The sequence below is a fragment of the Eutrigla gurnardus genome (genome assembly GCF_963514095.1).
Source record: "Eutrigla gurnardus genome assembly, chromosome: 21".
Taxonomy (NCBI): domain Eukaryota; kingdom Metazoa; phylum Chordata; class Actinopteri; order Perciformes; family Triglidae; genus Eutrigla; species Eutrigla gurnardus.
Window position 1 is genome coordinate 3,943,317 of NC_139932.1, and position 23,920 is coordinate 3,967,236.

Genomic DNA, 23,920 nt, shown 5'->3' on the forward strand with positions numbered 1-23,920 from the left:
GAACTGTGCCGTTTTCATCATAAGATTAATGATAGGTTTTTTGTGTGTGTTCACTTTGCAGCTCAAACTCCCCTCAGTCAATATCTTTTCATCTCTGCTGTGGAGGCTTCTGTCTCTGTCCTTCCTGAATGTCTTTCACACTTAATATCCCGTCGCTTTCACAATGGCTCAAACCTCCTTAGAGCAGCTAAGTCCCGCCCCCAACAATATGTGTAGCCAATGGAAAGAGTTTGACTTGTGCCATGAATTACATGACATCACAATACATTTGTTTCAAGTCCAGAAAGCATCCTAGTATCATTGTATCAGTGAGCTACATCTCTTGTCAACAACATGGCAGTTAGCTTGGTTTGCTAGCTAGCTAGCTAAGTTAGCTACGTTCCATCACTAATATATCGTTATCTAACCTGATGTGTGTTATCCAGTGACTCTGGACCTGTTGTTAGTGTGAGTAACGTTACATCCTGGTACCGAACACACAGAGAGACCTGTTGTTATAGTAACGTTACATCCTGGTACCCAACACACAGAGAGACCTGTTGTTAGTGTGAGTAACGTTACATCCTGGTACCAAACAGACACACAGAGAGACCTGTTGTTATAGTAACGTTACATCCTGGTACCCAACACACAGAGAGACCTGTTGTTAGTGTGAGTAACGTTACATCCTGGTACCGAACACACAGAGAGACCTGTTGTTATAGTAACGTTACATCCTGGTACCGAACACACAGAGAGACCTTTTGTTATAGTAATGTTACATCCTGGTACCCAACACACAGAGACCTGTTGTTATAGTCAGTGTTGGGAGTAACGCGTTACAAAAGTAATGCATTACTGTAATGCATTACGTTTTGCTGTAACGCGGTAATGTAAGGCATTACAAAAAAAAAAAATGGTAATATTTTAAACCCGAAATCAATTGAGTCTACATTCGCGTTCGCGAGATGGGCATACGCTCCACTTTTGGAAAAGTGTGAAAGCCGGTCCGTGTAACTACACTATGTTAATTAATCGCTGTTCTTAGCAGGCTCCATGAGCTGGACACGACTCACGGAGCGGGTCAGAGCGCAGCCGACCCGGGCACACCGAGGATCAACAGCTGAGGGGCGGCGGCGAAAAGGCGGAGGCTCCGATTCTCCCCGTCGGTTTTGGACCGCTTTTATGTCCGCGTCATAACGCTTTTGGTGCGAGTTTAAAACAGTAGGTTTATTTCAAAACGCGAGCGTCAGACGCTGTCAGAGCGTTAATGAACAGTGATTTAGAGCTCCCCTAAATGTCTCAGGTAGGCTTTCAGGTAATTTCGCAGCATATAGCGCCTTCAAGGTCATTAAAAAAGACGAACGGCAAATCTGGAATGAAAAATGTCACTGTTATTTCATCCCCGAATCCCATTCATGAACACAATATCTAATATCAGTTAACGAGTCGTTTCTCGTTTTCCGTTTTTTAAACGAATAACGGGATACGAGTCATTTTCCGTTTTTCATTCTTTTATTTTGAAGCGAAAAACATCACATCCTGCTGTGTAATGAGCTGCATTGAACACAAGAAGATCTATTGAGAACAAAAAATCCATATTTCCTTTTATTTTGCCGAAAAGTAATGCAAAAGTAATGTAAAAGTAATGTAAAAGTAGTGTAATGCCGTACAATTCAAAGACAGTAATATTGTAATGTAACTAATTACTTTGAAATGACAGTAACAAGTAATAAATAATGCATTACGCTTTTGAAGTAACTTGCCCAACACAGGTTATAGTAACGTTACATCCTGGTACCCAACACACAGAGAGACCTGTTGTTATAGTAACGTTACATCCTGGTACCGAACACACAGAGAGACCTGTTGTTATAGTAACGTTACATCCTGGTACCCAACACACAGAGAGACCTGTTGTTATAGTAACGTTACATCCTGGTACCCAACACACAGAGAGACCTATTGTTATAGTAACGTTACATCCTGGTACCCAACACACAGAGAGACCTATTGTTATAGTAACGTTACATCCTGGTACTGAACACACAGAGAGACCTGTTGTTATAGTAACGTTACATCCTGGTACCCAACACACAGAGAGACCTGTTGTTAGTGTGAGTAACATAACATCCTGGTACCGAAAGGTATTGTAGCTTCAAGATAACACTTTCCTGATGTGTTAAATAATTGAAAAACATCTTAGGCCTACGTGTAATTCTTGGCACATATCCATCCATCCATCCATCCATTGTCTACCGCTTATCCTGTATTCAGGGTCGCGGAGGGGCTGGAGTCGATCCCAGCTGTCATTGGGCGAAGGCACGGTACACCCTGGACAGGACGCCAGTCTACTATCGCAGGGCCTCTTGGCACATATCAAATGGGATAAAAAAAAGATTAATCTCTCCGTCGTTGACTACTGTACATTTTTTCTGAAATATGAAAAAAGGGGCCACAGTACATGGATACATCACTAGCACCAGAAATATACAGCCCTTCCCTCAGTGAAAAATAAATTAATCCAACTAATGATGGATCGCCTTCGTCAACGGAAGTCGATTATAATGAAATAGTAAAAAATATTGCTGACCAATCAGGTTAAAGCTGTAGGTGCAACCACAGCAATTGTTGCAGTTAATGCAGCAAATGAACCACTTTACTGAAGGACTGGTCACTACTGCAGAGTGTGGGAGTGAGGGAGACGGATCAGTATTGGATTTTGTGTTGTTTATATTCAGCAGGGGTTCGCAGAAACTCACTGCTACAGTATAACACACGCACACGCACACACACTCACGCACACAGACACACAAATGCACATACTCTGCCTGGCTCCTATATATAAATCCATTAGAAGTTATTGTTTGTCGCCGTGTTTCTGCGCCAGCTTCTGCTGAATAAAACCTTTGAGTCAATTCCGAATGTTATTGTCTCGTGAGGATGATTTGGTTTGTAGAAACATTTTTTTACGGCGAAAACAATAAAAACAAATCAAAATGGCCGCAGCAGATGCAGAGCAGCATGAGGCGAGTGGATGAGAGTCAAAACCTGCAGAGTGAAAATCGGGTTTGCGGCGAGCGTCGGACCAAGTGGGGAAACCTGCTGAAGTAACAGTTAAACATAATTACGGAGGCAGGAGCCCCCTAGGGACCACAGAGGTCATTACATACAGCAATATTGAAGATGAGAAACAACATATAAATGTTCGGAGAGCCTTTAGACAGCTGCTACTGCACAAACAGTTTTAGTTTTAGTGGAGGAAAGCAATAAAGATGAGATTGCAAACACGCTGGAAGGATGGCTCAATTATAGAAAATGAAGGTTTTTTGTGGAAGGAATTCTGGTGTGCCACGAACTGAGACACAAACTTTGATGTGAACCCCATCAAGTTCCAGTAAAACATAAAAATTAATGTGATAATAAGTAACTTGTCCTGCAAATTTTTTCAACATTAGGAGTCGTGTTTGTGCGACGAATTCAAGTCCAATATCCTCTCTCTTTAAGCTCTTTTTTTGGTCTCCACCAACTCCCAAGGGAAATAACTGTGTCTTCAGTTGCTGAACAAGTCTCTTAACGGTCTCCGTCTGCTGTTTGCTTCCGAGCAGGTCGTGTTAAGTGGCTTTCAACAGCTTGTTCACTGAAAATGCAGCCATGACAGCTGTGAGACCCCCAACAGTAAAGTTGTGGACCGGACTGTTGAATAAGGCCATCCAGCGGATCGTTAGAGAGAGATATTTCACGGTTTCATTTACTACATGATTGTTACTCAAACAAAGTTGATTAAAGCAACAGCTAGTTATCCGTCTACGTACATGACGCTACCATCGGTACACATTTAGCTTAGCTTCGCACAACGACTTACAGCAGGAAAGGCTAGCCTTCCTCTGTGTAGAGTGAATTTTAGATGAGTCAGCGTTTTTTACACTTCCCCTTGCCTCCTCTCAAAGTCAATGTGTCTTTTGAATGAGTTTGTGGATAGATGCCTGAAATAAGGTCGGTCTTTAACACAAAATAAAGAGATTGGAAGGTTTTGTTCTATGCCATAAAATCAGTAAATACCCCTCTGATGGATTTTGAGGCTTTTAAGTGTTTTTTAAAAAAGGCCATCACTAACAAGTGGCTATAAGACGATAAAACGTCATCACTGGAACACAAGTCGGCCTTTAACTTCGTGGTGGTGACATGAAGATGTGTCAACGTTAGCTTTTTTACCTCTGGACGATTGCATTCACACTTGAAAAAATGCATTTTGTTTTTGCGGAGGAAACCGGCGCGATGCTAACATACAAAATCAGCGTGATCAGCGTGAGCATCAAGAAAAAAGCTTATATGCATCATTTACGTCACAAGTTGAATGAAGTGCAGGTTTTCTGCAGGATGTCTAAAAATGATGTTGCCACTTAACTAAACTGCATTGTGAATTGCAATTCAAGGGAAACATATGGATTACACCATACATGCATTAGTTTCCCTGGAAACATACAGCAACAGACAGACAGACAGGCAGGTGTACAGTTGTACTCTATTGTATATTTCTCGGAGACAGAGTTGCGTCACTGACGTCCGATGTTGTTCACCGTCGCTTTTTTTAAAAATGTATTTCTTTCTTTTATTGAAACATTTGGACAAAAACCAAAGACATAGAGAGGTTTTGCTTATGAACTACATTATGTCTGTTACTAATTTACAGCGTGACATATTTCTCAGCAGAGACATTATGACTTTATTTATTATGAAAAGTAAATCATGACATTTTTCAGGTTATTAATGATACTCAAGCTTCATTGTGTGTGTGTGTGTGTGTGTGTGTGTGTGTGTGTGTGTGTGTGTGTGTGTGTGTGTGTGTGTGTGTGCGTGCGTGTGCGTGTGTGAAACAGAAACAGTAAATAGTGACGACGCAGCAGAGTTCAGTTCAGTCAGCTAAATGCTAATCACATGTCCAAACCAAACCTGCACTCATCAATCCTCCTTTCATCCCTCCTTCCTTATTTCCTTTCCTCCTCTCCATCCCTCCTTCTTACTTAGTTCCTATCCTCTTTCCTTCCCTTCCAATCCTTAGAATGAATCTCCTCTCCTCTCTTCTCTCCTCTTTATGTTCTTCTTTTTCTTCCATCATTCTTCCTTCACTGTTTTCTGTCCTTCCTTTCCTTTTCTCCTCTCTCCATCCCTACTTGTTCCTTAGTTCCTATCCTCTTTCCTTCCCTTCATCACTCTCTTTCCTTATCCTTACAATCATCATCGTTCTTGTTCCTTTGTTTATATTATTCCATATTTATATTTGTCACCCTCCTTGTCTCTTTCCTTTGCCTTTCCCTCATCTCCAGTCATCCTATGTTTCCTACCTTCCTCCTTTCCTTCTGTCCTTATTCTCACATCATATTTCTCATCCTAGTCTTTCTTCCTTCTCTCCTTGAATCTCTCCTTAAAGCCCCCATGCTCATACTCTGCAGCGTTATCCATCCATCCATCCATCCATCCATCCATCCATCCATCCATCCATCCATCCATCCATCATCAACTGCTTATCCTGTTGAGGGTTGGGGGAGGGATTAGGGTGTAATCTCTGTGTAAAAACGCCTTAAATGGACCATAATGTACTGAATGAACATCATGCTGGATTGAAGAAGACTTGAAACGAGCTCGAGACCGTAAACAGACATGTTTACAATGTTTACTGAGATAATAAATCAAGATTTATGCAATCAGACTTCTCTTTGCTACCCCCTGATGGCCAGAAGGGAGAATGCAGGTTTTAAGCACTTCAGATTTGGCTTCACTTTTCACAACCAGAGGTTGCCGCCTGGTACTGATCCATCTGTATCAATAATATCTGAGTGTACTATTGTAAGTACACTCCAGAAATATGTGATAACAAGTTTCTTTTGGTTGTTATTATATTATTAGTATGATTATATTATTATTTAATTTCACTGAATAGTTGAACTTGTATCTTCCATCCCTCCCGTTTTTATTCTTCCTTCTTTTGCCTCCCTCCTCACTTCCGTCTTTGCAGCATTTCTTCATTACATCTTGCAAACTCTCTTTAATCTCCTTGATGCATCCCTCCATTTTCCTTTTTTTTACTTTTGTCCTCCCTTCTTCTCACTTCTCCCCCATCACAACTCTATCTGTACATCCAGTCTCCTCTTCCTTCCCTCTTTCTCACCGTTTCTCCTCCTCTCATCTCCTTCCTTTCCTTTCCTCCTTCACTATCTCCATCCTTTGAAGGCAGAAATTGATTTGATCACTAATTGCGCTGGAACAAACAGAAGTTGATTAATTCATGTTTGTGCTGCATCGCTCTGATAAATGAGTCGGCGTGTGGAGCAAACAAACTTGTTAACATGGGAAGAGAGAGAGAAAGTTAAAGTCTTGGCATCGTGAGCAGTAAATGGGATCGGTGCTTCGTTTAGCCCGCAGGCTAATTAGAATTCACGGCGTGCATCCATTTCTCGGTATGCACTGTGTGACTGTTTATTTCCAGTGTGTGTGTGTGTGCGTGTGTGTGTGTGTGTGTGTGTGTACATGTGTGTGTGTAGTCATTGATCAGACTGACAGAGACTTATTATGGTGTCACTACATGTGATCCCTTTTGACCCCTCTGGCGCTAAAAGTGTGTTTATTCATGCACTTTGTTTGTGTGTGTTTGTGTGTATTTGTGTTTGTCCTGCTAATGATTTGTCAGCTTCCACCACGAGTGCTAAAGGTGACGCTTCCTCCTGCGGGACACACACACACACACACACACACACAGAATACAAAAGTAGACATTATTTATGCTGCAGCTGTGACAAGAAGTTATATTAAAGGAATTAGAGGTTCTGTAAAGTTGGAGTCCGTTTCAGTCGTTAGAAACCTGCTGGTGTGAGTGGGCATACATACAAAGGGAAGCAGCAATAGACCTATCCATCTTAGCTTTACACAAGCAAGTAAACACACAATCATTTTGAGCTTTAAGGCGACACACGATAGGCACAAACACCAATTTTTATTTTTCTGTGTTTCTTCTGTAACATGTTTTCTTACAGACTTAACATAAATAGGTGATTCTATTCAGAAACACTTTCTGTATTATTACTTGAAATCTTCATAACATACCGAAAGCAATGAATACATTAAATGCTCTGACATTAAAAAAATGTGGCCGTGGCAGGACTGTAAAAACCCCGTCCAATCAAAAAAGTCTGTCAATGCTTACTTCCTGGGGAGCGGCTTTGAACAGAGGTCTGAACCAAGGGGGCGGGACCTAATCGGTTCAGCGATGCATTCAAAGTCTCTATGGTTTTGCCAAATGACCTACTCTACCTTTAATGTTGCCGTTTTTCTGAAATGTTATGTTTAAATATTGAAATGAGGCATTGTTTCATTAAATATTTCCAGAACAGAAATAGAAACACTGGATGAAGCCGGCTTAAAAATCTGCATTTCATTTTGATGACATAGAATCAAAGATTTTCTTTGTGTCTCTCCATAAATCAGAGAATACTGTCAATAGCCATAAAAAATACATTTTCTCCATGCTGTATAAATCAGGCTATGAATGATACATGAACAAAACCCTCAGAATGTAAAGAGGAATGGAACTGGAACGTTTGGGGGATGAAGTGTGACGGAAGTTGAGATTTCTGGCTCAGAGTCGGAGAAAAATATAATTTAGTGAAAATGGCCTTCAAGCTTATGGATTGTAAAATGACATACAAGTGGAAGATACAACAAAAATGAACTAATACAACAGTTTTTCTAAGAAGTTATGTTTAAATAAGGCGTTACATAATGATAACTTTGCACAGATGGAAACAGACAAAGTATTAAAATAAACAGCTAAATGTATATTCACAAATCTATAATAGACCTTAATTGACCAGAACATGAAAATCAATGATTTGCCTGCAGTGTCTCCGCAGACATATTTAACTGTAAATATGGTATTTAAGTTGTATCTCAAATAGAAGCACTGTAGAGTACACAACCCGGAGGGGATGCACATCATTTAAATTCTGTGCAAACAGAAACTCTGTAGGTTACATCTTCATGCATCCAGGATTGAAATTCCATTCATGCATATTCATTCTCCCCTCTATGTGAAGTCACTTCCCCCTCTGAGACTCAGACTCGCCTCAGTCTGGGAGCTGGCGAGCTGTGAACGCTGCCTTTAAAACCGATTAAAGTGTCGAAACATATGAGGTTGGAGAACTTGTGATAACCTCTGAGCGCACGAGGCCACATTCAGACTGAACCTGAACTTTTCCACCAGCAGCAGCCACAGCTCAGGAAATTCATCATTATGTGAGCAGAAATGCTGTGCTTCCCATCCAAACACAGTAAGAAGCTGCAACAATTATTTAGAGTGCAAATAATTCAATTCTATTCATATTTTCCACATTCTAACTGATAACTGATAATGTTGTAAAATGAAGAATATTTGTGTCTGAGTTGCAGAAACATGTCGTTGATTAACAAAACAAACCACGCTCTTGGTTCCTGGGTGGTGGTAAAAAAATACAAAAACACACCACCTCCATAGATCAGAGTCCATGGAAGTCCACATAGGGAGAACTTGGTAAAGATAAAAAAATAAATAAATAAATAAAAAAACACAGGCCTTTCATCCAGATCTCCTCCCTATGTGGACTTCCATGGACTCTGGTCTATGAGGACCTTGTTTTGCATTTTGAGGGAATGATGCACAGCAAAGGGCCAGAGGTCGGACTCAAACCCAGGACTGCTGCAGTAAGACTCTGGTTTTGGGCTCCAACTCTACAAATCGAGCTATCAGAGCGTCTTGAGGACTTTACGTGTTAAACAACATATTACACCTGTGTTGGGGTTGTAGCAGGAGCAGATTTGGTTATCAACAGTTAACTATTAATATCAATATGATTATCGGTATTAATAATTATATTTAATATATCATCATGATATAATCATGAATAAACGGGGCACCACCCTGGGATCAGGGAAAAGATAACCTAAAACTGTATTCAGTCTCAATATGAAGGTTTTATACTCACATGCCAATCATCGTGATCATTGGCATAGGAGTACAAAACCTTCATATTGAGACTGAATACAGTTTTAGGTTATCTTTTCCCTGATCCCAGGGTGGTGCCCCGTTTATTCATGATTATATCATGATGATATATTAAATATAATTATTAATACCGATAATCATATTGATATTAATAGTTAACTGTTGATAACCAAATCTGCTCCTGCTACAACCCCAACATAAATGTCGCCCCGTGTGAGGCCTTCTTAAACCAGCTTTATCCAGAGATTTATGCACAATAACCTGAGAATTATAGTAATAATAACAATAATAGGAATTGTTGTTATTGATATCATTGTTTAGAAATCGATGTTCAAGGATCGATTTGTTTGCTCCCTGTTACTATTTGCCAAGCAAATACAGTGATGGGTTGCATATGCATGTTGTGATTAGCCATTTATTGTTTGACAACAATACTAACAAACACAGGGTTAGGGATACTAAGACGCGTTATAACACTGTTATTACTCACCAGAGGTGCTAGAGACACCTCATTGACAGTCCACAGGCTGTAGAAGATTACTAACATTTCCATTGTAAGTCACAGGTCGACGCAGCTCACCTGTGCACCCACATCAGTATAACAACAAATACATTATTTTTCTTGCGATTAAGACCGAACAAGTAAAGCCACCGTATTCTCCCTTTACTAGAAGTAGAGCAGAGAATAGAGCCACAGAGTGTACCGACTCTGTCAACGTTGAAATTGTACCTTGCTTTTTCCACCACGGGTTCTAGCTCGAGTTAAAATTTCAAAATAATTCCCTAACTGTTCCTGCCGCGCATTTCAGTTAGCGTGCCTTTGGCAAAGAATTAAGTAAGCAGCCTACAGTAAGTCTGAGTTGCTGTATAGAATCATTAGAGGGTGAAGCTGACCTCTCTAAAAGAGAACTGCCAGTCACCTTATCAGGTGATTTGCATAACCCCCCTCCTTTCTCTCCAGACACAATGGAGACCTTTTGTGAACAGTTCATCTCATCTGTGGCACAGAGCCTTCAGACAGGCTACTCTGAGTTTTTGCAGAAACTAAATCTCAGTGAGTGCCAAGAGGAGATCAACGTGTTACTGAACAGCAGATCTGATGAAGTAACATCATCCAAGGGTCCATTGTTAAAATGCTTGCTACTGACTTTCTACAAACAAACCTGTCTCTTGGTTCAGAGTAAATCTGCCCTAGAGAAAAAAGTGGTAGCACTAGAGGAGCAAAGTGCTTGTCACCTCCACGACGCTCAAGCAGCAGACATGAGAGCCATGCGTTATTTAGATGTCCTGCACACCACAGAGTCCCAGTTTTTGTCCTACAAGAACAGGTGGTCGAAGTCTAAACCAGAATGTCCTCCCTCAGCCGACTCGGCCAGTCAGTGTGATTCAGGCTTCTCCGACTCCCCCTCTTTTCGTAGTGAAAATACGACTCCCCCGCCATGCAGAAGATGGGAACAGTTACCAGCGGACACAAAGTCCTTAAGACAAACTCCACTGAGAGACAGCGGTAACGGCTACGCAGCTTCCCATTGCTCCGACACAGACAGTGAAGAAACCAGCAGTGGAACTTACACAAGTTCTCCTCCAAAATCTTCCTATCTTTGGAACAAACCTGTAATTTGCGACGCGCCTCCTCAACCTAGCTTAGTCTCGCCTTCACCAGAAAGGATGCCACAGCGCTTCCGCTTTGAAGAGCTAGAGAGCATGGCTAAAGATATTCAACATTTTGATCCCGACAACTCGAACCATAATATTGACGAATATTTGAGAGAGTTAGACAGACTCCTGATTGACCTCCCCCATGCCTCCTCACGGGAGAAGCTCAGACTAGTCGGGAAGACCACAACCAGACATGTCCGCAGTTTCATAGGAACACTTGCACCCAGAACCCAGGACCGATACTCCAGACTTTGTGCAGCACTCCGGAAGGAGTATAGCCGGGACTGGGATCCCGCCGCCGCTACGATCAGTGCCCTCGCCGTCGTACATGAGGGGCAGGAATCACCCACGGAGTACTATTGGCGCTTCAGAGCCGCCTATGCTCAGGGCCGTAACTCCCCAGGAGTGGAGGAAGAGCCTGCCTTCAAGGCCCTCTTCCTGCATAACCTACACGAAGGTGTGCGCTACGATGCCACCATACACTTCAGGACACATCGACTCTCCATGCAAGAGATTCGTAATTACGCACAGATGGCTTGGGAAACCCACTTAGCGCGCAAACTTAAAAGCCAGCCCGCTAACTTCGACACATCTGCGTCCGAAACGTCTGCCGCCTTAAAGCATAGCCCTCGTAACAGCGCGAAAGGGGGTGAGCGGCCAGCACGCCCCAGGAATCAGACAAAACCAAGGAACGAGAGTAACTCCCAAACATCCGCCGCCTTAAAGCATAGCCCTCATAACAGCGCGAAAGGGGGTGAGCGGCCAGCACGCCCCTGGAATCAGACAAACTCCCAAACTGACGAAGATAGGGATCCGTGCGACCCGATCGAGAAGCTGATAAAAACGATAGCGCTATGGCGTGACTCGACCCAACCATCACTAAACTCCCCCCAGAAGCCTGGTAAGAGACGGCGTGGGGATACTGAGCATCACCGACATGCCCACCAACTGCGTCGAGATGGGCATTCACACAGAAGTAGTAGGAAGCCCTACTCCGAAATTCTGTCCCAGTCACGTGAACCAGCAGTGTACAAACATGACAACTCAGATAATGACAGCGCCTCTGACATTTCCTCTGTTTCTGGCTACATGGAGCGTTACAGCCCTGAGCCACAACATAGTAAATATGGCTAACTTAAATCTTCTCCAGGAGTAAACCAAACGACCACTAACCCCTTCTCCTTTTCCTCGCTTTCCTTTTCCTCCTTCGTTCCGTTTTCATAGTTGGGGTGTGTCCTGTTTGAAACTACCTGAGTGTAATGACAATGTTGATGTTTGTGAAAATTGTGTCTTAGCAGATGTTTGATATAGGTTAGATGGTTAGAAATCTCTGCCCAGACCGTAGAAATCTCTGCCCAGACCGTAGAAATCTCTGCCCAGACTTGGCCTCAATCTCTGCCCAGACAATGCCTCCATCAAGTTATGGACTTTAACCTGAATGAACTGTTTAACCTCTTTTCCATGGAATATACAGACTGTTTGGACTCCCACGTGTTTCAAGGAATACATGGACGGTTCGGCCCTTATGTTGCTCCGAAGGTTGCGTCCCACACCTCAACCTTCAGACCAAAAGGGGGACTGTTGGGACCTAACCGTTAGGACTACACAATGCGGCCTACAGAAGCCTACACATGCGGCCAGGACAAAGGGACAAAGGGGATTAAAAACTACACCGCCATTTTAGTTTCACTTCTCACCCAGGTGAGGAATGTGACGTCACAACGGGCACCCCAGGGGGTCCCCTGGAGCGGCCTGAGCTTTATAAACCGAAGCCGCCTGGAGAACCCTCTTCTTCACTCTTACTCCGACTCCTACTCTGGCCTCTTCCTACAACCGGCGCAACACCACGTTGCAACGGGAGGCGACCCCCTCCCGCAGCGCACCGCTGCAACAAGAGGAACCAAGCCGGTTCCTGCCTTCCAGCTACCAGACGCTGTCTGAAGTAAGCTGACTAAATCGCCAAGCCGCGATTATATCGCCGTCCGTGGAAGAAAGAAACACGGACTGTTTTCTTTATTTGAGTTTGATCAACGAGAGGAAACCCGCTCCGCTCTCGTCTGGACGAAGCCGACTCATCACGTCCCCCGCTGACGCCGGGGACTCACGAACCACCGCCGTTACGGAACGCCGTCATCGTCTTACGCAACGATACCAGTAAGAGGCTATCAGTCTGGGCAGAGACACAAGTGATAGTGTAGGATATGCTTGTAATTCTTGTTAATGTGTTTTAAGTTCTGATCGCGGACCGCCGAGTCCGTTGGTTCATGTGCTGCTGTATTTGAATGCTGATTGTGATCGCCGCTGGGTTGATTTCTGTAACAGTGTTTTCGACTAACCTCCGCCATATTCGCGAGCTCAGAAAGCCTCTACTATCAGTTAAAAGACCGGTCTCGCGGAATAAACGCCAGTTCATTCACGCGAGCCCGTGTGGTAACGGCACGCTTTCTGTCCCTCCGAATATCGCTCGCGCATCCTCTCTCTCTTTGTTTGTGACCCGCTAACACACACACACACATACACGCCGCACACGTGTCCTAAGCCAGCTGTTCCCGGCGGGCGCTAGGGACATAGCTACATCTGGTGGCTACATACGGCTATCTCTCTCTCTCTCTCTCTCGCTACTCCGTCAGACCTCAGTGGCTCCGCCCCTGACCGCTGCGAGGAATAGCTCCACCTCTCTCTCTCTCGCTACCCCATCGAACCTCAGTGGCTCCGCCCCTGAACGCTGCGAGGAATAGCTCCATCTGGTGGCCGCACATCAGCTATCTCTCCCTCTCTCTCTCGACACGCACGCACGCACGCACACACGCACACGCACGCACACACACACATACGCACACACACACTCCACGTGTGTCTCTCCTTTGTTTAAGCTTAGCTTTGTGTGTTAGGTAGTTAGGTAATAAGGCTTTGTTAATTGCAGTGTTATTGATTGTGATCGTTATTACTGATTTTAATAAATCTTATTATATTATAACTAGAGGTCTCTTGTGCTTGTTGTGTATATGTCACTGGATAACAGCAGGTTGTGAAGGCTAGTGCTTGAATTTCACGCCTTTTAATTGTTCGATTGGTTCTGTACTCCTATGCCAATGATCACGATGATTGGCATGTGAGTATAAAACCTTCATATTGAGACTGAATACAGTTTTAGGTTATCTTTTCCCTGATCCCAGGGTGGTGCCCCGTTTATTCATGATTATATCATGATAATATATTAAATATAATTATTAATACCGATAATCATATTGATATTGATAATTAACTGTTGATAACCAAATCTGCTCCTGCTACAACCCCAACACCTGTATACTTAGATCTTTGAAGAAAGACATGGAAATACTCCTGAACAACCTTAAACATTAAAAAAAACACACAAAATATATGATTTGCTTGTAGATCAAAGACAGTAAATGTTCGTTGATGGTTTTTGCTCCAACATGAAGATGAACCGTGAGCCAGACTGAACAGAAATACATTCTACTCATTTCACTCTCATTCTCTCTCTCTCTCTCTCTCTCTCCGTGATTTCAAGTCAAGATGCTCAGCGCTGCATGGTGACCTCCCGACCTTTCGAAGGCCGACCTCTCCCCACCACTCTCTCTTCTGTCACTTCCACTCCTGCGTGACGAACCTTGTTAAATAAGGCTTCATCTAAAATAACTCCACCCTGGCCGCCTGCTCTGCTCCGCCATAAATCCTTCATCAAACACGGAGGAGCGAGCCGATCAATATCCAAACAGCAGCAGCATGGAGGAATCTGTGTGTGTGTTCGCTCTGCTTTTGAGTGATAGTACTGATGACGGTGCGTTATCTGCTAAATAAAGCTCAGTCAAGGTCATTTACTCTCATTCATTTGAGTTCTGTTCATTGTATGACTTTTAAGATAGTTTTGACAAACCTATTCTCCTTGTTTATAGGCTTTTGGGGGTTTAAATGTCAATAAAGTATTTTGAAGAGGATGAAGGTTTCAACATGATTCATGAACTCAAATGCTAAAAGCGTTCAACCTTGTTGTGGGAAGCAGTCGACTACTCATCAGCTACCGAAGCTTCTTATTCTATATTAATCATTTGCTGCAATATTTTGAATATATAAACTTTGTTGAGACTTCAGACTGAAATCATCTGCACATTAGAGCAACTTGTTGTCGTGCTGTTTTCACTTCCTGTGAGACAATGAAATGGGTCAAACAATGAAGGACTGGATGTGGATGTGGTGACGTCACCATCTTGGATTTTTGCAACCAGTAAAGGAAGTGACTATATTTGGACAGCGGAGGAGCGACGGGTGGATCTGATGAACACAAGCCGCACAGCAGCACCCTTCTGGATCCATCTGGATTCTGGTGTGAAGCTGCTAACAAAGTTAGCTTCATAATTCAGATCAACTTTACAGCTGAGTGTTAAAGTCATCTTAGTAGCTAACTAGCATTGGTAGTGTGGTAGCAACCTGTCAATCAGCAGGTAGCCCCGCCCCCTAAAGCATCTCCTGCTTTCTGGTCTGTTTGACTCTAAATGGACCATAATGTACTAAATGATCATCATGCTGGATTAAAGAAGACTTGAAACTAGAGATTGAGACCATAAACTCATGTTTGCAATGTTTACTGAGAAAATAAATCAAGAGAGAAGTAGGAACATTTTCTCATAGACTTCTATACAACCAGACTTCTTTTGCAAGCAGTGGAGTTGCCCCCTGATGGACAGAGAATGCAACCTTAAGGCACTTCGGCTTGACTTCAGTTTTCATACTTTTGTTAAGTTTGCATTTTATAGTTTGTTTTATAGATTATTTATTATTCTGCTAAACTACAAACCAGCCAGACCTCTCAGATGGTCTGGGACAGGTCTGCTCTGTGTCCCCAGAGTCAGAACCAAACATGGAGAGGCAGCCTTGAGTTTCTACGAACCACATATCTGGAACAAACTTCCAGAAAGCTGCAGGTCTGCTGCAAATCTCAGCTGTTTTAAATCAAGACTGAAGCCTTATCTGTTTGCCACTGCCTTTCAGTAAACAATACAATCTGTGAACTTCTTATGCTGCACTGTATTTTCTATTCCTTGATATTCTTGTTTTTATTGAATTATTTTTATTTTATCATTATTTTTACATTTTTAAATTTGAAACTTTATTTTATTATTAGCTTGTTTTAATCTGTAATGCATTTTAATTTTGCCTTCATTTTCTTTTAATTCTTTTTATTTTTTCACTTTATTGTATAGTGAGACAATTGTTCACTTTGGTATAAAAGCATGACATTTGGCACAGATACTGTCTAAAGGCCACTATTTTGGAAAAAGATGTTGGCCACTCAAAAATTCAATATGGCGGCCAGTTTTCAAGATGGCCGCCATTGCTATTCAATGGTTATTAGATAAATGATTCAAGCAGTGATCCAAGCATAACATTCGATATAAATACTCTCTAAAAGACATGAAAAGATGCTTGTCCCAAATTCAAGATGGCTGTCATTTTTAAAGATGGCCACACCCTCCTCAACATACTTGCTTACTGTGGCATCTCCCAGTTGAGCGGATATCTCTAGCACCTGATCATCTGAGATACTCATACCATGTTCATCCAGCATTTCAAACAGACTTCTCTTCTGTGTTTTGGTGAACACAGACATACCAATGTATACTGGGAATGGAGTTTCTCTGTCTTATACCTGTGGGCAGCTGCTCCCTCTTTGTACCAGGAGAAGCAGTTGTACTGCAACAGTTGCGACTTTCATTTAACATTTTGGTTTGTTGTATGATTAAGGCAGAGGGGTTATCCTTTTACCACCTGAATCATAGACATAGTACACATTTATGTATGGGATACAACTAGGTTTGGGTAACCTACACCTAGCCCGATCATTCATTCAGTGCCATTTAAGTCTTGTGTGATCTATACACCTTCCGGGTAAGCACACATGAACAAGTCTTGCCCCTCTTACCCTTGGCTTGCCTCTCCCGCGCTGGCACGACCTGTCAATTCAGATGCGGCTATCTAACTACATAAATTACTAGCTAATTGATGAGGGGCTGTTAGACAGCATTTGGGACACTAAACTTAGCTATACTATTACTACTAGTCAAGAACTACAGTCTAAGTAAAACTAGATCAGCTGACACTGAATCCCATGCTGAGTTCCACAGCAGTGAAGTCACCAGTGTGCCATGGTTATGTAATTACGTTCACTCTATTAAACAAGACCTTCCTTAACACATTACATTGAGCTCTGACAGAAATGGTGGCCATCTTGAAAATGGTGGCCATCTTGAATTTTTGAGTGGCACACACCTTTTTCCATGAGAATGTTCCTTTAAGAACATTTGTACCAGTTTTCATGATAGCATCACCATTTGATAAATTGATGTAAAGATTTAAGAGAAATGGCGGCCATCTTGAAAAATGGTCATGCCTACATCACAGTTTGAAAGATCGACATAATGAGCATTTGACAGAAATATATATATATATTTTGAATTTTTGGGTGGCCAACGACTTTTTCCCAAAAAGTGACCCTTAGAGAGTATCTGTGCCAAATGTCATGCTTTTATACCAAAGTGAACGATTCTCTTGTAATTTGCAATTAATCTGCTGCACTAGTATGACATGTTATGTATTTATTTAACATATATTTTGGAATGAGTGGGAAGAAGACCAAATTTGCTGGGTCTTCTACTGCTTTTAACAGGAATGGACACTTTTGGGATGGCAAAATGTCTTAAAAATGTGTTTCTTTTCAAAATATTTAAACTAATACCACATTATTACATAACTAATTCATATACCCATTCTTGCTCCCAAACCATCAAATACAGACGGCTGGTCAGTGGTCAAATGGACTCAATGAGGCCCCCCACATACCATGCTTTCCACTAATGCTAATGTAAACCCTCCAGCAGCATCAATGAACGGTAAGAGCGTGATATAATGTAGTACAGTGATCGCCAACTGGCGCAGAATAATGATGAATTCAGAAAATGTGGATTTGTGTGTAATGTGTCTTCCTATAACGAAGTAACCCCCAAAACAATTGAGATGGACATAATAATATTAGGAATGATTTATCAAGCTCAAATATGTGCCTTTGGTCGGCAGTCTTGGCTTACTACAGATGTTAAATCCATATGTCTGACTATTATAAGCCAGTAGTCTACACAACCGGATGGATGAGTCAGTAGTCACCGAATAGCAGAGACTGTAATGAATTCCCATCTTCTAGAATGCATATCAGTAATCTGCCATATGTTCAAGCAAGAATGGGGGAAAACACATAGCTCTCATTTAACATGTCCTTTTATTTATTTATTTACACATGCTCTTATTTCACATGCACAATAACTGTGATTCGTAAACCACATTATACACTTAATTATCATACGATCATCATTATAATGCGATACATAGGAAAAAGATCACTCAAAAAAATGCAAGCCTCAATCTAAAATGTGGAAAAATTCTCAAAATGTATCACAGCACCGAAGTCATTATAACATAAGTGTCAGACTTGGGGCAGATAAATAGGACTCAGATGCAGATTGGCAATGGTAATGACAGGCTTTATTTTCTGCAGTATCTCAGAAGACAGAGTGATAAAACAACATGCTGTGGAACTCTAAATGTCCAAAGGACAATACAACTAGGACAGATCATAACAAGAACAAAAAACACTCCTGCGGGAGGAAACAGGGAAACCTACTCTGGTCTTGGATAACTTTATTCTATGAAATCTTATCAAACAAAAATCACTCAAGGAGGAAAAGCGCACAGGCTATAAACTTAACTACTCTCACTATACTGCAAATCTACAAACTAAAAACGCTCCAACGGAGGAAAAGCAAAAGCTATGAAATTAAACTGACTAGAGCAAACAAAAGACTGACTCAAAAATTTACAACTCAAAATCGCTCTTCTTAAGAGGAATACTTGACAGAAAACAAAACTTGACAATACTTAGCTTAGGAATCAACAAGGCTGTGGACAAGGCTGTGATCAAGGCTGTGAACAAGGCTGTGAACTCGACAGGACGAACGAACGAACGAACGAAAGAACAAACGAATGAAATACTCTGGCCACGAGGACAGGGGAAGACAAAGACTACACTGTAACAAATTGCTGTAATATCTACAGTAAAATTTTACAGTATCTTCTTGTTTTGTCATTTTACAATTTTTAACTGTATACCGCAATGCATTATGGGTCAAAACTAATTACAGTAACCTGCTGCATAACTCCGCAGTTACATATTGTAAACTTTACAGCAAGTGTATTCTGGCATGTAGATTATGTGTATTACAGCTAAATACGGTTGATATTCGGATTTTGGCGGTTAGAACCTCGGAGAGGAGAGGAGCAATGGCGGAACCTGTGTAGTCACCAGAGCAAAGCTAAGAAGTCAGCGGATTGGTGAGTAATATTTGTTTCAGTGACGGTAATTTCCCATAACTTTAGCTAAAACAGATTTAGTATTTAGCACGAGGACAGTCTGCATCGTCTTCACATCCCATTTTTTTCTCCGATAAACAGGCTAACACAAGCCAGTGAAGGTAACATTACAGCTAACGTTGATGTCGGCAGAGAAAGTTGTATTCAGTTAACTTTAAAATTAGTGGTGTAACAGTTTTGGACCGAAAACCTGGGTTAAACACCGCTCCGCTCCCCTCCCCTCCCCTCCCCTCCGCTCCGCTCCCCTCCCCTCCCCTCCGCTCCTCTCCTACAGCACATGTCGCATATGAACAAGACTACCGGTATTTATTTATTTCAGGTAAATTTGGCTTTGCTGGAGTGCTTCGTGAACTGTGGTTCTGTGTTTTGAGAGCTGTGCATCCTTCGGACAGTCACCCAGCCGAACTGTCGTCTCGGCTGCTGCCTCTGACTGCTACTGCTGCTGCAGCTGCAGGACAGGTCGTCTGCTAATATAGACAGTCCCGTAAGTTCAAAATAGTAATCCATTGTTGAAATTCGTGTTGAAATCCGCAGAGTAAAAGCTAATTAGCGAACTAAAGGAGGTGCCATGAGGTTAACATTACATTGTGATATGTTCTACTTTTTTACTTTTACTTGAGTAAAGGAATATAATTTGTAACGTTACTGCAGGTTTTATCAGAGTCTTCTTTACACAAGTATCTGTACTTCGACGTAAGTAGAAAGTGAGAGTACTTTTGCCACCTCTGGACACTGAGCCAGAGGAGCTATCACTAGCAGCTAAGCTAACTAGCAGCTAAGCTAAATAACTAGCGTTAAATTTCATTTAGACAATGTAGACAAATGTTTATTTTTTGTATGAACAGAAGTTCTTGCGAAGTGGTAAGAAAAGTCTAATAGTAATGTGCATGTTCTTTATTGCAGTGCAACAATTTGTAAATAAAATCCAGACATTTTTTTCTGGAAATATTCAAAACATTTCTTTAGCTTTGAAAAACAAGGTTAGAACCAAACCATGAGACGAACTGTAGATTAGGTTAACCGTTACACCCCTAATTATAATTGAAATTATCCAACCTTATTGGTAAGAATGGTTGGTAATAATCTACCATGTCTTGTGTTTTGCAACTTGTGCATCATATTGTTACAGAGCTGAAGGAATCCACACACAGTGAGCACCACCACTGAAGCCCACAGTGACCAAACACCATTGAAGGGGATTTTGAGGTAAAAACATTTTGTACAATTTACAGTTTAAACTGTGACAAAGCAACATAAAAATGCCCAATGCATAAGGTTTCTTTTCTTTGGATGCAAGTTACAATGTGTTTAATGTATTGCCACATAACGTTTGTCCCCCTGGGTTTGTTACAGCCAGTAATGTTAATCTCATTTAGAAAATAAATAAAAACACTAAATTGACCTTTGTCTACCAGCCACTCATTTGTTTTACCAGACACTTTATCCTGGCAGTGTACTCTAACTTCATGTGAAAAATGGTGACACTAGATCTACAATATCAAAGCAATATGCTAACTCATTTCACAGGGTAAATATTTTAACTCTTTGAGAAAATAGTGACATTCTCTGTCAGACACACTCACACACACACACACACACACACACACACACACACACACACACACACACACACACACACACACACACACAGTGCAAAATGAACTTTTTTGTCCACCTGTAAATGGCTAGTGAATGCTCAGATTTTACCAACGCTGACATAGTGTACACTCTGCCATAGTTTTTCTTGCTCCATTATCACCTGCTTTAATGGACAATTAAGTTGTGAATCATGAACTTCATGAGTCAATGCATGTGTGAATGACTGTGAGGCTAATTCAGGATGACTTGTGTTTTGCAACTTGTGCATCTTTTAGCTACAGGTAGAGGGATGCCAAGGGAAGCCACATGCAGTGAGTGCCACCACTGAAGACTTGAAGTAAAACACAGAGGTGAAGGGGATTTTCAGGTGAAAATATTTTTTCATTTGACTATGCAGTCTGTTGCAGTGATCCAAAGTTTATTTGGGATTCAGTTTGTATCCAAGTTACTTCAAGTAAACTAAATTTGCCTTGCTACACACACTTAACACTATACTATTATCGCCGCCAAGAAATCATGCATTCGGTTGTGCGTGTGTGTCTGTCATCTCACAAACTAGGCTCATCTAGAATTTCAGGCTAGAATTTTATGTGCACACTCATAGCTGTATGTCAAAAAAACCTTCTGTGGTTAAATTTTGTTCCAAAGCCTTTAGAACATGTTAAAATAATTGAAATGAATGTAAAAAAAAAATTGCTACTTCCCCAGTATTGCACGAGCTACCTGCAAAGTGTAGAGAGCTAAACTACCACCTGGAAGAGATCTGAATTCCACTGTGTGCACATTTGTTGTTGTTTAAATCACATTTTCTCTTCTCCCTTTCATTTTGCTCTACGTAGGCGAGAAATGTATCACTGCAAGCAGTGTGCCCATGAGAGTAAAACTATAACAGGTTTTGCTAATCATATGAAACTCCACAGTAATGCAGCAAACTGCCCTTTTACCTGTGGTGTACCTAATTGTACTCGTGCATTCAGTAAATTTGTAGCTTTCAAGTCTCATTTGTACAGAGATCATAAAGGGTACAAGTCTGACAAAAGTACTACAGATGAGCCTACTGGTACAACGCTGATTTGTCAGATTGAATTTTGTCAGGGTATATTTACAAATGTGAAGGAGTTGCTTAATCATCTGAAAGGCCATATAACAGAGGGCAGAACAATAACATGTCCCTTCAGGGCTTGTGAGAAAACATTCGGTGTAAAATCGACATTTGCATCTCACATTTCGAGAACACACAAAAAAAGGTTGGCAGGAGAAATACGTGAGGTAGTGTTTCCACACCCAGCCCAAGAAACACAATTTGAAACCCCTTCCCAACTTGTGAATCCGCCCTCTACCTCTCTCTCCGAGTATGATGGACATACAGACACAGAACTGGATGATATTGTGGATGAAGACCTCTTTTTAAAAAACTTGTCTCTGTTTTACTTGAGGCTTCAGGCTAAATTAGTTTTACCAGCCTCAGTAATTCAGACTATTATTGAGGAAGTCCAGGACATCCATGATGCTGCTCAGTTGCATATCTTTTCCAAACTCAAAGAGAAATTGTCTCTGCTTGGGGTTCCTGAGACGGATATCACAAATGTAATTGAAGAGCTCACAAAACATGACATATTAAAAAAAGGCAACAACATTTTGCGTACAGATCAGCGTCGCAAGTCAGTATTCAAAAACCAGTTCAACTATGTTGCACCTCTGCCTTTGTATTTAGGTGTAAGTGACTCAGGGAAAGAATGCTTTGCACAGTATGTGCCAATAAAAGAAACTATTACTTCTCTCTTTGAATCTGAGGCTTTCAGAAAACAGTATGAAAAGTCCCATTCACGCCTCTCGTCCCGTGATGTGTTGGAAGATGTATGGGATGGACAGAATATGACTGATAATGTCTTGCTTAAAACGGAAACCTCATCTTTAGCCTTGATTCTCTATCAAGATTCTTTTGAGGTAGTCAATCCGTTAGGATCAGCCCGAAAAAAACACAAGGTATTGGCAGTTTATCTGACGCTTGGTGATGTTTTGCCCCACAACAGATCAAACATCGATCACATGCAGCTTGTTCTTCTCTGCAGAGAACAAGACTTTAAGTCGTTCGGACAGGAAATGGTCTTCAGTCCGCTGATAAAAGATCTGAAGCAGCTGGAGGACAGTGGCATTGTTTTGAGTAATGGCAAAGTCATCAAAGGTTTTGTATGTGCGATAGCTGGCGATAATCTTGGCTCTCACAGTATTGGTGGCTTTGTGGAAAACTTCAGCAAGAGTTCCCATTTCTGTAGGTTTTGTGATATAGACAGAGTAACATTTAAGTTGAGTCCACTGTCCACTGGGTCAAAGAGAACAAAACAATCATATCAGCAGCATGTACATGAACTAAGAGTAGGCAACACAGATTTGGTGTGTGGCATAAAATTTGACTCCTTGTTCAACCAGCTTCGTTACTTTCATGTTTGCCAGCCTGGTCTTCCGCCATGTCTTGGACATGACCTTTTTGAGGGCGTTGTATCTGTTGACCTGGCGTTGTGTATCAACCACTTGGCAAACCAGGAAAAACAGTTCTCCTTTGTGGATTTGAACAGAAGAATAAGTCGGTTTGCATATCTTGGAAAGGAAGCGGATGACAAACCTCCTGAGTTCAGCCCCGGTAGTGAGAAGTTGAGAGGTCATGCTGTACAGAACTGGTGTCTGTTGAGAGTACTGCCTCTGTTAATTGGGGACAGGATCAAAAATCCTTCTGAAAATGGTGTCTGGAAGTTGATTTTGCTCTTGAGAGAGATAGTTGCTTATGTATGTGCACCAGCAATTACCGCAGATCAGATTGCCTACTTGAATGTTCTTATTGAGGAATACATTCAGTCCAGAGTGGAGCTGTTTCCACACCATCCTCTTAAACCTAAGCACCACTATCTCTGTCACTATCCTGAGCTTATTCTTCAGTTTGGACCTCTCATCCGTCTTTGGACGTTGAGATTTGAGAGTAAGCATACTTTTTTTAAACAGTGTGCCAGGAAACTACACAACTTTAAAAACCTGTGTGCTACTCTTGCAGAGCGACACCAGCTCCTCCAAGCATACTTAGGTGCAGGAAGTTTTTTCCCTCCTGTCATCCAAGTTGAAAAAGGAACTGAATTCTATGTTGACGACTATAGTGAGAGAATCAAGGTAGCAACTGCACCATTTAACTTCACACATGACTCTACTGTAGCCACC